The sequence below is a fragment of the Parus major genome, chromosome 1 (assembly GCF_001522545.3).
Source record: "Parus major isolate Abel chromosome 1, Parus_major1.1, whole genome shotgun sequence".
In the NCBI taxonomy this organism is placed as follows: domain Eukaryota; kingdom Metazoa; phylum Chordata; class Aves; order Passeriformes; family Paridae; genus Parus; species Parus major.
Window position 1 is genome coordinate 107,754,570 of NC_031768.1, and position 13,092 is coordinate 107,767,661.

At 34.9% G+C, this 13,092-nt stretch overlaps 1 protein-coding gene across 3 annotated transcripts in view; it reads left to right on the forward strand.

Moving 5' to 3' along the window:
- Window positions 1-13,092, forward strand: part of CADM2 (cell adhesion molecule 2) — a 574,407-nt gene that overhangs the window by 357,730 nt on the left and 203,585 nt on the right. The gene's annotated exons all lie outside the window — the stretch shown is intronic.

Genomic DNA, 13,092 nt, shown 5'->3' on the forward strand with positions numbered 1-13,092 from the left:
GGAGGAGCTGTTTTGTTTTTTTTCTTGAAAGTATTGTTATGAACTGAAACTTGTCAAAATAATGGTTAAGCAAAGAAAATGCCATGGTAATATCTTTTTTTTTGTACTTCAGTAGTGGGTTAAAGCAGAGAAGGAAGGTAGAATAAAATAGTCTTCAGCTAATGTTTGTATAGGTTTCAGAAATTTTATTTTAAAGAATCATCTTTTCATGTTATTCTTTTTATCCTAGAGCTACTTTTTTCCTTACTGGGAATCAGTACTAAAATACATGAGAACACATTTTGCTGTTATTGTGCTGCAGTGTAACCAAGTATTTTTGTGTTTTTTGTAATGATATGAAGGGAGAAATGAGAAATATTTATCTTTCATGTGTTAACAGGCAGGGTGTCCAGTTGCTGTGTCTGTCTTGACCCATTCCCTGATTTCAGAACAATATCATCAAACTTTAGTTTTTGTCAATCTGTTCTTAGGCAGACCTGATGTTCATATTTAGAATGCCAGTGTTTGGTGTTCACCTTATTATTATTTACCTGTTTTCAGAACATCACTTACCAGTTGTACTAAGGTGGTCCTCAAAAACTAAACTGAATGGACAAAAGAGTATTTCCAAAAGTATATTTTTAGCTGTAAAGATTCCTGGTTAACTAGAAAGATGTAAGGCTGGGGTTTGCCTGAACAACTCAGTCTTATTCTCATCCTTCAAAAAGCAAACAAAACAAGTCAACAAAACTTTAAACTGTTAATTTCTGGTGTATGCAGAACAAGTTATGGCACTACAGTATTTGCTTTGCCTTTTCTACTCTTATACGTCAAATTTGGTCATGTATTTCACAAAGTTCAGTTTTATAACACTTAATAAATTATTCAGTCATTCTGACTAAACTTGCAGCCAGCCACTATTTTTGTTTTCCAGTGGTATTGGCTGTAATAATTTGATAATCTGATTCCACTCTTTTCATGATTTCCCAATTATAATCATGTGCTTAAATTATAAAATAGTAAAAACAACACGACAATTTGCTGAAGGAAATCTTAATGAATATGAATGGAAATATCAGAAGGTATCACCTTTTCTGGTGGTAAAGCATTTTTTTCCATTTAAATGATAGATTGGTTTTGTGACAAGACAGCATTTGTTTCATTTTTAAAGTAATGATGGAATGGGAAAATTAGCTTTTGGCATGGTAAAAGAATAACAGAAACATCTCTGAAACACATCTGGACAAAATAATGTTGTAAAAGTTCATTTCTTGACACTCTTGGAGCTCATCGATCCAAAATATTGTTTTCCTGTATTTAAATAATTCTAACATACAGATTCTTTGCCACTCTTTAGTTGTAAATCTAATAATATGATTGAAATTGCTCGATAATCTTCTGTCTCGAGCTTTTCTTAATTTCTGATTCATTGTGTCTAATATTAAACCCAGCTGTTGATGCTTTTGAACAAACTGATTTCTGAATTAACTCTGCATTGTGTTCTATAATAACACCACTTCTGAATTATCATGGGCTGCTCCCAATTTACTTTTAGATAATTAAAGGCTGTCTTTATTTCTATCCAAGTTGCCTGTTTTATTTCCCAGAACACAAGGATGTGATTTCATTCATGCTGCTCTAGGGGGTCTGAAGCTGATAATCATTTTTCTACATCTGCCCCCATCAGTGTCATCTTCCAATATCTGATGCTCCAGCATTTTTCCTTGAATTTGCTCATTAGCATTCATGGAATTGGTGCTATGTTGTGCTAGTCTGCCACCAGCCATTCCCTCTTGTTTTCCTGAGAAGTCTGCAGAGGACCTGTGAAATAGTCTTATTCCTAGAGTACATTCCTCTTCTTTTGTTCTTTTTCTTTTTCTTTTGTTCACATAAACTCTTCCTTTCAAAATTAGTGTTACCTTAAAATCATGCATTACATAAGTATATAGATAGATTGTGTATTAATTAATATGAGCATCATTGGGCTCTTTGGAGTGTGTCTCATGTATGGTGCCTATACTAATTACTAAATTAAATTTAAGGACTTTAAAATTAAGAGCTCAATATAATATATTTTGGATAACTGATTCACGTGTTTCTCATATCTGCAAATAAAAATTATATCTTCTTCTTACTTTTAAAAAGAATCAGTAAAGCCAACCAAACAGAAAGAGAACTCCAAACAAGATGGACTTCAAATAAAAATACTGACCTGTGACATATTTCAGTATGAGGTCATACATAATATTTTGCTTCTTTCTTTCATCAAAACATGTTATTGTTAAATAGAATAGGAAGAGTCTCTCACAAAAATTTATGAAAAAAAAAAGGAAAAATGTAAAGGATTTACAGTAAACCCCCATGACAATTTAAAAGAATTATCTTGTTTATCCCCACAAAGGTTCATTTCAGGACATTCTACGCTCTTAATAATTTTTTTTTTAAAATTAGTATTGACCTCAATTTATGAGAGTTGTATATATTTCCCCTTGGCAAGAGCAAGAATTTTAATCTGATCCTACAGCTTTTTCCCTTGCTGACGTAAAATTCTTCTCCATTTGTTAATTGAGATCTTTGTGGACTGGGTTTTTTTCTTGCTTTTTTTTTCCCCTTTTTTTATTCTTTTGAGGGATTCTTGTGGTAGTTTTCAGTGTAGTATCAAACCTGAGTGACAGACCTGGCAAACAGTGACCCTCCCTTTACTAATCAATAGGATTAATGAAACAGAGTGAAAATTAGGTGTCCAAGCTGTACCTACTGGCGTAAAAACACAGTGGCAAGATCTTTCATGTTAGTGTTGCCAACACAGAGCAACTGCTTTCACCTACTTGATTTTGAAGGTTGGCTCAATGATCTCAGAGGTCTTTTCCAACCTAAATGGTTTTCTGATTTCACATAGCTGTGTGTGAGTAGGCTAAACCTTTGCACTACTTGCCAGTGGGTTTTCTGTTTACTTCCTTCCTTTTTATATAGGACTTTCCTCTATTATCCCTCAAGAGGCATCACTGTTAGGATGCTGTGTGAAATTTTCAGACAAGTGCTGAGGCCCACTTAACAAAAACATGCGTCTTATTTATGATGTGTCAAATTACTGTTCTGAGAGCAGACCTTTTAGGTTGCATTCAGCCTTTAATTTGACTGAATTTAAATAGCATAAAACGCCTTTTAGTTGGAACTTGGCTTGCATATTACATCTCTCATTTCAATGAAAAACATTCAGATGCAAATACGGTTTGTTTGGACTGAGTACAAATGCCACTATCATGACTGATGAAGGCTTTTGATCACACATCTACAAACTGAAACCTTAAAAAGGAAGAGGCTATTTGGACTGGCATCTGCAGTGCCATGAATTATTTAGTTCCCATTATTCATAAATCTCTTTGAAAAGAAGGCGTATGAGGTTTTTATGGAGGAGTAGTCATAGTTGTGTTTCCAGTTTCTATTTATGCTGTGACTGACTGCAAACTTCTAAACTGCAGGGATTTTGCTGAGTGGGAAAGAGTTGTGTGGCTGAAATGATCAGGAATGGCCCTGAGAGGCATCTTTAGTTTCCTGGGATAACAGTGGGGATGTTCTGCTGTTCCTGTCTGTTTTGGTGGGCTCCAAGAGGTGTAAAGGCAGGAACATGCCCATAATATTTGGTGAGCTCTGCACTTAGCTGTTAAGGACCTGCTTGACTCTTGCAGGGCACTTGTTAACAGCTAGAGATTGCTCTGTACTCATTCCCTGAACTACAAATGTCTTTGGGCTGTGCCCTGACAGCCAGGCAAAAATAGCAGCACTGCCCTCCTTTTTGGGTTCTTTCACTTGGCATCTTTGATTGTGCAACATTTCTGCTACAAACGGGTGGCATCCCAGAATATCTCCTCCCTTTCCAGCAATGATGGAGGCTAAATATTGTATATAAACGCTATTCTGCTCTAAAGGGAGTCTGTGTGCGTGTTTAGCTCAGCATAACTGTGTAATAATGTTGTCTAGAAAGGTGCATGCTGGCAGAGATGTCAAGGGAGAATTAGAAATACCCAGTTAGACTGGTTTGGTGTCAGGGGGAGTGAGGGATATGGAGTGTGTGTATCTGTTTTTGGGATTTGTTGTTTGTTTTTCAGTAGGATTTCAGCCTGCATTACTGAGGAATACCTTGAGTAATGATTTTCCTGGCATATGTCCTTCCAGGGCGTTACAAAACTCACATTGGGAGTTAAAGTACTGTGAAGACTCAACATGCAGCTGCTGTGTAGTTCAGAAATGCACAGAGTTCACAAATCATTTCTTTACCATAATGCATCCATCACTGTAGGAGTAGTAAGAATAGTTTAGTTCCTAAGTCTTAATTAAGAGGATTACCTGAAGAATCACGTAATTTTCTCTAAATAATCACTCAGACTAGACTTAGTCTTTAATTTCCTAAAATGGCAATTTTTCTGATATTATTCAGAAGTTTCTATAAAGTATTCCATTCTATCACATTTCCACATAATCATTTTTCATTTTCAGTTGACTGTACACATTTCTTTATCTCCCTGGGGTTTTTTTTAATTTTTCTTGTTGGCTTTGAAGAACTGGTTTAGTTTTGTCATCTATAATTTTCAACTTAGTTTAGTATATTAACTCACCACCTAGACTCAGTTTTTAAAGATCCTGTGCTAGAAAAAAGCCAAAATCCTTTGATCTTTTCTTTTTTCATCCCACCAGAGCAGCAGAACTTGCAGAGTGTTATTTTTCTGCCTTTATTTATTTCTAGCAGTCACTCAGAAGTTATTTTTTGGTGCTGCATCTACAGTGGTCCAGGGACCATTATTGATGTGTCTGTTTGCCAGCTGCTTGTGCTGAGTACACTTTCACTGCACACCCTGCTAAGGATCTTCTCTAACCAGTCCTTTTTGATGACTCTGGCAAAACTGAGCTGTCCATGAAACATATCTGGTCTGGTTTTGAGCTGTGGCCAATGTGTGCATCTGCTGTAAACATAGATCTGCTCTTAAATGATTCTTGCCTACAAACAATTTCAGAACGGTGGCAGCATAATTCAAGGAGGGATAGGAATGTCTTTAATGCTCAGAGCAAACAAAAATGGGGTTCTTTTCTATATTAAAAATATAATATTTGGAAAAAAATAGCTTTTTTTTTAAATTTAGTGCTATTTTTCTTTTCTGTCTGAAAAACTTAATGTCCTTTTTATGAGTTTTCATATTCTGAATGCACAGGTATATGCTTGTAGATTCTGACATTCATTCCTCCATCTCATTGTAATTATTGGTTTGTGCTTCTTTATATAAAAAAGTGTAGGGGTGGGCATGAAACCTTAAGTCTGGAATTGTGAATTACTTTGATTTGTGAATTTTCAGCTGTATTTTTCATAACTGTGAGAAAATTTTAGAATAGCTGACTAACTATTAGTTTGTATATTCAATGCACATAATACACATATATATTTAAAACTTTAGGTTAAGAAACCTAAACTATAAAGTATAGTTCTAACCTAGTTAGAACTAACAGGAAATTAAATACTGTTGGTTTTGGTTTTTATTATGAATAGTTGGTTACTAAGTTAATGCCTACAGTCACATGAAATTTCAGATATATAATGTAAAATGGTGTCAGGTCAAAAAGATCAATAGTAAGGATGAAATTTATCTCTGGACTGTGAATTTCTATAAAAATAACTTACATGTCTCACCCAATCTAGAAAAGTCCTGATTAGTAAGTCTTGCCAAAGCAGCATTAATAAGCGTCAAAATTGATACTGGCTGTCAAAATGATGTTGTATTATGACTTTTCTGTTTCTAGTATTGGAGTCCTTTCTTGCAAAGCCACATACACAGAAAAAGATAGTAGTTATCCTTATTTTTTGCATGGTTATGAGTAGCAGATGATAAATTGCAGTCAAATATTTGAACTTCAGGTACATCATGCAGTCTTAATGGGTTTTTTTTAACATTTTACCATTGTTTCTTGAACTGTTAGGAAAAAGTAGAAAACAACAGCAGTAAATCATATTAAAAAACACAAGTTTTGTTTTTTCTTTCTTTTTTTAATGTTACTTCACTAATAGTGTTAGAATGCAATAGACTATAGAATGCAATTTTTCCTACCGTGTTTCTGAGGAAAAATTACAAAGTGTGTGTTTGAAACAGAATCATTTGACTGTGGTTAGTTCTATTTTAGGGTAGGGGGTTATTTTTTTTTTATTTTGTGGTCTTAATACAATATTTGGTTTGCTAATGGATCTGAAATTCCAATTCTTCAGTTTTAGAAGTACTTAGATTTAAGTCATAGATGTCCATTTAAACCTAAGAAAATCCAATTCTTTGAGCTCTGCACTGAGTTCATTGTGGTATTTTTTTCATCAATCCTGTCAGTTATCTAAGTTTGTCTCTTAGTATCTGGGAAATTCTAAATGGATAATATTTGGGGATTAAAAGAGAAATCTTATTTTTCTGTTTAAGGTTTTAATTTACCCTTTAAGAGATGTTCCACATGCTTCAAGCATTTCCCCAGTGGTCCTTAATATTAACATAGATTAACCTAATTATGAAAGCATTTCATACAGGTGACCTGTATGCTTGTGATGTAGCACTTCTTATACAGGGATACCAAGGGCTATAATTTAAAATAAATAATTTAAATATAATTTAAAATAAATAGGGAAAGTAGCCATACAAAAACCACCTTTTGATAACCCTCTTAGAGCTTCCAGTAGATGATTCAGTTGTAAGCAGAGGTAATATAAGGAGAACCCCAGCTGTTTGTCTGCCTGCATTGCTCCTTGCTCTGGTGTTTTTGTCTTGTTGTTTCTTTGTGTTTTTTTGTTCTGTTTTTATTTCATGTAGGTTGCATAAGAGCTTTTTTTCTAAACACAAGAACCCTTAAACTTTTGTGGGTTATCAGACCTGTGGTTTGTGTCCAGAAAGGAATGTGTATGATCACAGTAGACCCAGGAAATTTCTATTTGTAATAACGTAGGATAGCATATACTTTATCAGAAACCAAACAATATGGGAGACACAAATGTCACAGGTTGCTCTTGGATTGACTAAAATGGACAAGGTGTTTTTTGGGGTGTTTTGCATGTATTGATCTGCAGATGTGAAATGAAACATAAGCTCACTGCTGACAGCTGCTTGAGCCCAGTCACAGTTACCTGATGACAGACAATTAAATACTTTGCTAAGTGTTTCCAAGGAGGATCTTTTGCTTTCTCTTTATTCTGACAAAAACACAGAGGCTGGACAAGTTTGTGTGTATGCACATTCTGTATGACTAACAATTTTGATAGCTTTTTTGAGGGGATGAACGAATATCAAAGCTTTTCAAATATTTAAGTTTTGAAATAACTGTGGGAGAGATCTGAGAGCAGAACTGAGGACTTGTATCTCTGCCTGGCACAACCCTGCTTGCAGCAGTGCTTGATTCTACTGCTCCAGAGTTGTCCTTATACACACTTCTTAAAACATTCTGCTACCTTGGTAAAATGAAATACAAATATTTTATTTGCTCTTCTTCATTAAATAAATTACTGATTCACAAGTTAAATTTCTCTGATGTTTTATGGAAACCCAGATTATGATAAAATTGCTTAGTTGTAACTTGCATTACTTGCAGAAGTTACACGTCCACCTGTATTAAAATATGCATAAAGTTGGCATTTTGGGACAGGGAAATAGTCTTATCTCAGTATTTTAAGATACCCTTTAGGGCATGAGAACATTAATATTCTATTTTCACTATCCTGTAATGTTCTGTGTTATGTATTTCCAGCTGCTAATGTGGATCAGCTACAGCTGGAATCCTGAATGCTAGTGATGTTTAGATTATAAGATGCTTCTGCTGATCTCCATCATGCCAGTCATAATGAGTATTGAGAACAAAATTACTATATTTATACCCTACTTTTCAGAAAGAAAATGGAGCTGCCTGTTTTTCAGTATTTGGTGATTAGTATTGCATAATAAATGTTCTTTCATATTTTAAATTTTAAGTTTTAAGCATGTTTTAGGTTTTAAAAATGAGGAAGGCAATAAAATACAAGTTGGAAAACTTAAATTGAGTAAGTTTAGATTATTTTTAAGCATACAAGAGGAATAATAAATCTTCAGGTTTGCAAAGATCTGCATTAAAGAGGTATGCATTCTTTAATTTGAACTCCTGGAAGGTATGAGAAGGGTGAAGGAATTGCACCAGTCTCCTACATATAATGGTTAAATTATATATCAGCAAGACAATTTACTTTTGAGAGGGACAACTGTGCTCTGAAAAAGGTGACCTGGAGAGCTTTTGAAGTCCCCATCATCAAAGGTTTTAACAATATATTAGACAATCTGTTAGGAGGGGCCCAAAGATAACTCATGATGCTTCAGACCCACAGGATGCAGTGTCTGACATCCTCACAATCCTTCCAATTTGCATTTTTGTCCCTTTTTTAGTCCTATCTTCAAGACTATTTGATGTTTCTGAGGAAAATTACCTGATGTCATTTTGGGAACTTGTTTTGTAGGTACAAAGGTGCAGAGATAGAACACAGAATTAACAGAACTAAAGAAGGTCTCGTGTTTGAATTCCATTTAGTTACATCTGTATGACTGCAGAGATTTTTAATGGTTATATAAATAAAGAGAGGCGAGCTTATCTAGGAATACATGAATTCTGATTATATCTGCAAATGCCACTATCTGGTATTTTAGGAATGTCCATGGGAAGAATGTGCAGAACTTATGTATAAAAATGATATTCACTATAAAATACAAAGGCACAGCAGTAAAGCAAATCGAGGGAAAGAGCGAAAAATCAGAAGCAAAGAAATTTACCTATGCCAATGGATCCAGTTTGTTGTTCTGGTTTTTTTTTTAAACTGCATCCAAAGCTAAAAGAACTCCCAAAATCCCACGTTTTTGTGTCATCTGTTGGCTACTCTTCAAGTCTAAGCAGCAATGTCTTCCTGAATTCAGGAGGCTCAAATTCCCACCAGGAATTTCAGGTGATGGTGGTGGCTTGTCTCTCCTTCAGTGGCTTTTGGTAAATTCTGGTTTTCTAAAGGAGGGTGGGAAGGATTCTGCACTGCAGCACATGTGGGTATCTTTGTTTGAGTGTGTCTCTAGTCTGTGAAAGCATAATAATTTGCATTATTTTCTGGAGGAAATGATCCTGCTAAGGCCTTCTGTCACACAGAGGAGCTTTTCCAGTCAGAGATTCAGAGCTGGCATTTAGGTGACCTAAATGATCAGTGATAATGCGTCAGTATAGCCAAAGGGAAAAAATGCAGTTGTTGTCATCATAATCATCATCCCAAGATTAAAAGGAAAATTCTAAATGCAGGCAGTGCAAAAATAAGTTTGGGGGTTTTTTGTTTTGTTTTTTTTTTAAACTGGAAATCTGAATTATATGTTGGATGTGTTAGGGAGCAGGGCTGTGTAGTTGTTTTTGTTTGTTTTCTCCGACTTTGTGGGGTGGGGGATGTTTATTTATGCTGCTTCTCTGATCATTTTTCATAGCCCATGATCCTAAAAGATTTGAGGGCTGGAGTAAAACTGCAGATGAATAAATGTGTCCATACAACTGGTGATGTGTTAATTTTTTACTGAAGATGAGAGGACCTCCAGAATTGCTGGAACTGTAGGTTACTGTATTTGGGAGAAAATCAATGCAGTGTACTTTATGAATGTGACTTTCATCTTTTTTGTTTGTTTTTTTTTCTTGAATAGACTATTTAGTCATTACAAAATTTAAATATTTTAGTGTTTGTTCTTCCATCTGCAATCTTAGTGCATCCAGTAGGTGAAATGAGAACAAGACTGACCTCAAACCTTTCACTTTCCTCTTTCTTTCCCCTTATTATTTGAAATAAAAGGTTAGGTTAGCTGGATATCTGGGGGAAATGCTTTTTCCCTTTTTTTTTATTTTTATTGAGCTATTGAAGTAATTGGACGGATGTGGTTTTCTCCAAAGACAAAAGACAAAACTCCAAATCGAATAATAAATCACATGTAAGAGAAAAATAAAATAAAAGCTATATCAAATCTGTCTAAAAGTGTCTACAAAATTGAACAGTGTAGAGACGGCTGAGTGTGGAGAAAATATTGAACAACTTGTAGCCACCATTTATCAAAGAATGTAATTTAACAATTGTTGGCATACAAAAAGCAAGAAGTCAGAAAGATGTATCACAGAAAATAAAGCACAATATATTATTGATATTTGAGAGCAAGAGTATATTAGAGGTTTTGAAATTTGAATCTAGGTTTTTACATTCAGGCAATGATTTTTAAAAAGATTATTTCAGCGGCATGGCTACGGCAGGATTGCTTTTCTGATTTAAAAATGCCCTAAAAAACATCAGTTGTGTGAAATTCAGCTGCACCTGGCACAGTTTTCCTCCCCTTTCCAGATTTCTCATAGTGGGACTCCCCTGAGATCGCTGACCTTGGGTTCTTGCTGTGCTGTGATACCCTCACTCACAGACCTTTCCCTGGTGGCCAACCCTTTTGTTTTACATATGCTGCGACCACAAGAGCCTTCAGAAAATACAATACTGTTTAACCTTGCTAGAGAAAATAGAAGAGATTTATTTCTCGGCCTTTCCTAGAAATCTAGTAGCTCTGTCATGCCTTTCAACTTGACTTCTGAAAATATGGTCTTTCTTCCCACTTTGTCTTTCTTCTCTGGTCTTTAAAAGTTTTCCTTAAGTTCCAAAAAGGTTACTGTTCACCCTTTTCTGTAGTATGCCTTCCTGTCCAGAATAATTTTCCTAAAAAGACAAGACAGGGCTGCTAAAGAAAAATGTCCTTATAAATGTTCTTATTTTACAGATATCCCTGAATATTTGAAGATATCTGGTCATTCCTTTTTATCTATTCACTGATTGGCTTCTTAATTTAGACAAAGAAAATATGCCAGCCATATACAGCAAATTCCAGATTTTAGGTTACAATGTGCCAAAAATTTTTTACTGGCCAGTCATAAACCATTTTATTTGTATTGCAGAAATTTCAAATCAGTGTCCTTATATTGTAGTATATACATCTAATACTTCAAGGTGAGGTAGACTCACTGCCTTGAAGAGTTTCTTTCTTTTGTCAGCAAGCAAGGAAGTCTAGGTGGGAATAAAGAGAATGTGTTATGTGAAATGTGGATAAATCAACCGACTTGCTGAAGATTTAAAGTAGAAGTGGATTTTTTGACTGTAATGTTGTTTGTTGAAATCCACAGTCTTCTGTCACTGACATCAGTGGCATAAAAAGCTGAGTTTTCCCATATCTGATGCTCCAACCAAAATCTCAGCTTCTCTCTGCTAAATTTCAGTCTTGATGATGCTCATTCAAAACATTTGTCTATGCTTGTCTTCTATGGCTTTTCATGTAATAATAAGAGGTGGGTTAAATTTTTCAAACATAATGGATATAGGTTGAAAATTGTCTTCTCTTTACAGAGTGACAAGGAGATTAAAGAGGGAAGAGAGGAAAATTCTTTCAGCTTCAAAAAACAAGAAAAACTTACCTCATTGGTAACAATGAAAGGGAATTTTCCCTCATACTAAGTATCACAAAGATGGAAAGAGCTGCAGCTAGTTGCCTTCTGTAGGAAAAAACATATTTTGAAAGACCATTTCCAGCTAATTTGGCTGTTGTGTAGTTTGAACTTTATGAATTGACTTGTAATTGGACCATGCTGTCAATGGGAAGACTTACAAGTATTGAACATGACATTTTTAAGAAGGCTACTGTCATCTAGTCCTCTATTAGTGGATTTGCAGGGAGTTATAATTGGCCTAACAAGCCTAGTAACCTGTCCTACTTCCAATTATAATGTACAACCTCATTTATATCTGTTCTTTATTTACTGATAGGTAATAATTCTCTGTCTAGTGCACATGCTTCAAAATAAAGCTGTTTCATCATGGAATGTGTGGGTTCTTTTAATATACATGCATATATGTGCCCATACACATAAATTATATCATTTAAATATGCATATAACTGTGTGTGTATATATTCTGAAGAGTTCAAGTACATATATTTTCTTAATATATGTATTCATATATATATATACACACATACACATGTATTTTTATTGTGTTTAATTAAGTACAAAAGTCTCCTGTTGCTTTTAAATTTCTGGTGGGGGCAGGGAGATAGTTTTTTCTCCAGACCTGTGTTAAGTTTATGTGGTTATTCTGGCTAGAAGTGATAAAACATTCATGTAGATATAATTCTCGGGACTGGGAAAAAAAAAAAAAAGGGGAAGTGTAAGAAAATGAACAGGTTGATGAACTCAGTGCATTCATTAACAACTTAGATTTGCATGAAGGAGAAACTGTTCACATCTTACAAAATTAGAATGGCATCATTAATTTTGTTTACTACACAAGCAATTTTTAGCGCGTGTAAGATTTGCGGGCAGTTTGCAGGTGAATACGTCTTGTTGAACAGCCCTGTGGAAAGAGCTCTGCAGGAGCATCTGCACTCCTTGTACCTCCCCAAAGCAGAGTTTTCATGTTAATTTCACTGCAAGGAGAATATTGACAAGTCGCAATGGTGAACCTGGAAGTAAAAGAGGAATCAGTGGAGAAAATTAAAATAAAAAAAATAAAGAAAAACCTAGGAAAATGATATTTTGATGCATTCATAAAGCTAAAAGTGTCAGGTTTTCAACAATTTGAGTAAATTGTAAATAAATACATGGCAACTTGGTCTTCACTGCTATGTACTCCTTGCTTGTTTTAGTAAAGTCTGACTGGAGAGACACCAAAAGAAAAAAACCAACCAAACAAACCTTTTAGATATGAACAAGAGAAGCAAAGACACCACAAAAAGGTTTGGTCTCAAGTGTAGCAGCCTTTGAATTGTTAATGTAGTTCTGCCCTACAAGACGGGTCAGCAGAAGAGGAATTACGTATTTTGGGGATTTTTTTTTTGTCATGAAGATGCTCTTGAATGAACACCTTCTCAGAATATACTTGAGAATTTAGAGAGGTGTGGATAGCATCTTTTTGTGTAACTCAATTCCATTAACAAAGTGATTCCATTCGAACTTTGGGTTCTGAGTAATATTTTATTTCAACAGCATTATCCCTGAGCCTCAGAGAACAGAAAACAATGGTTCTGTTCATTTTGGTGA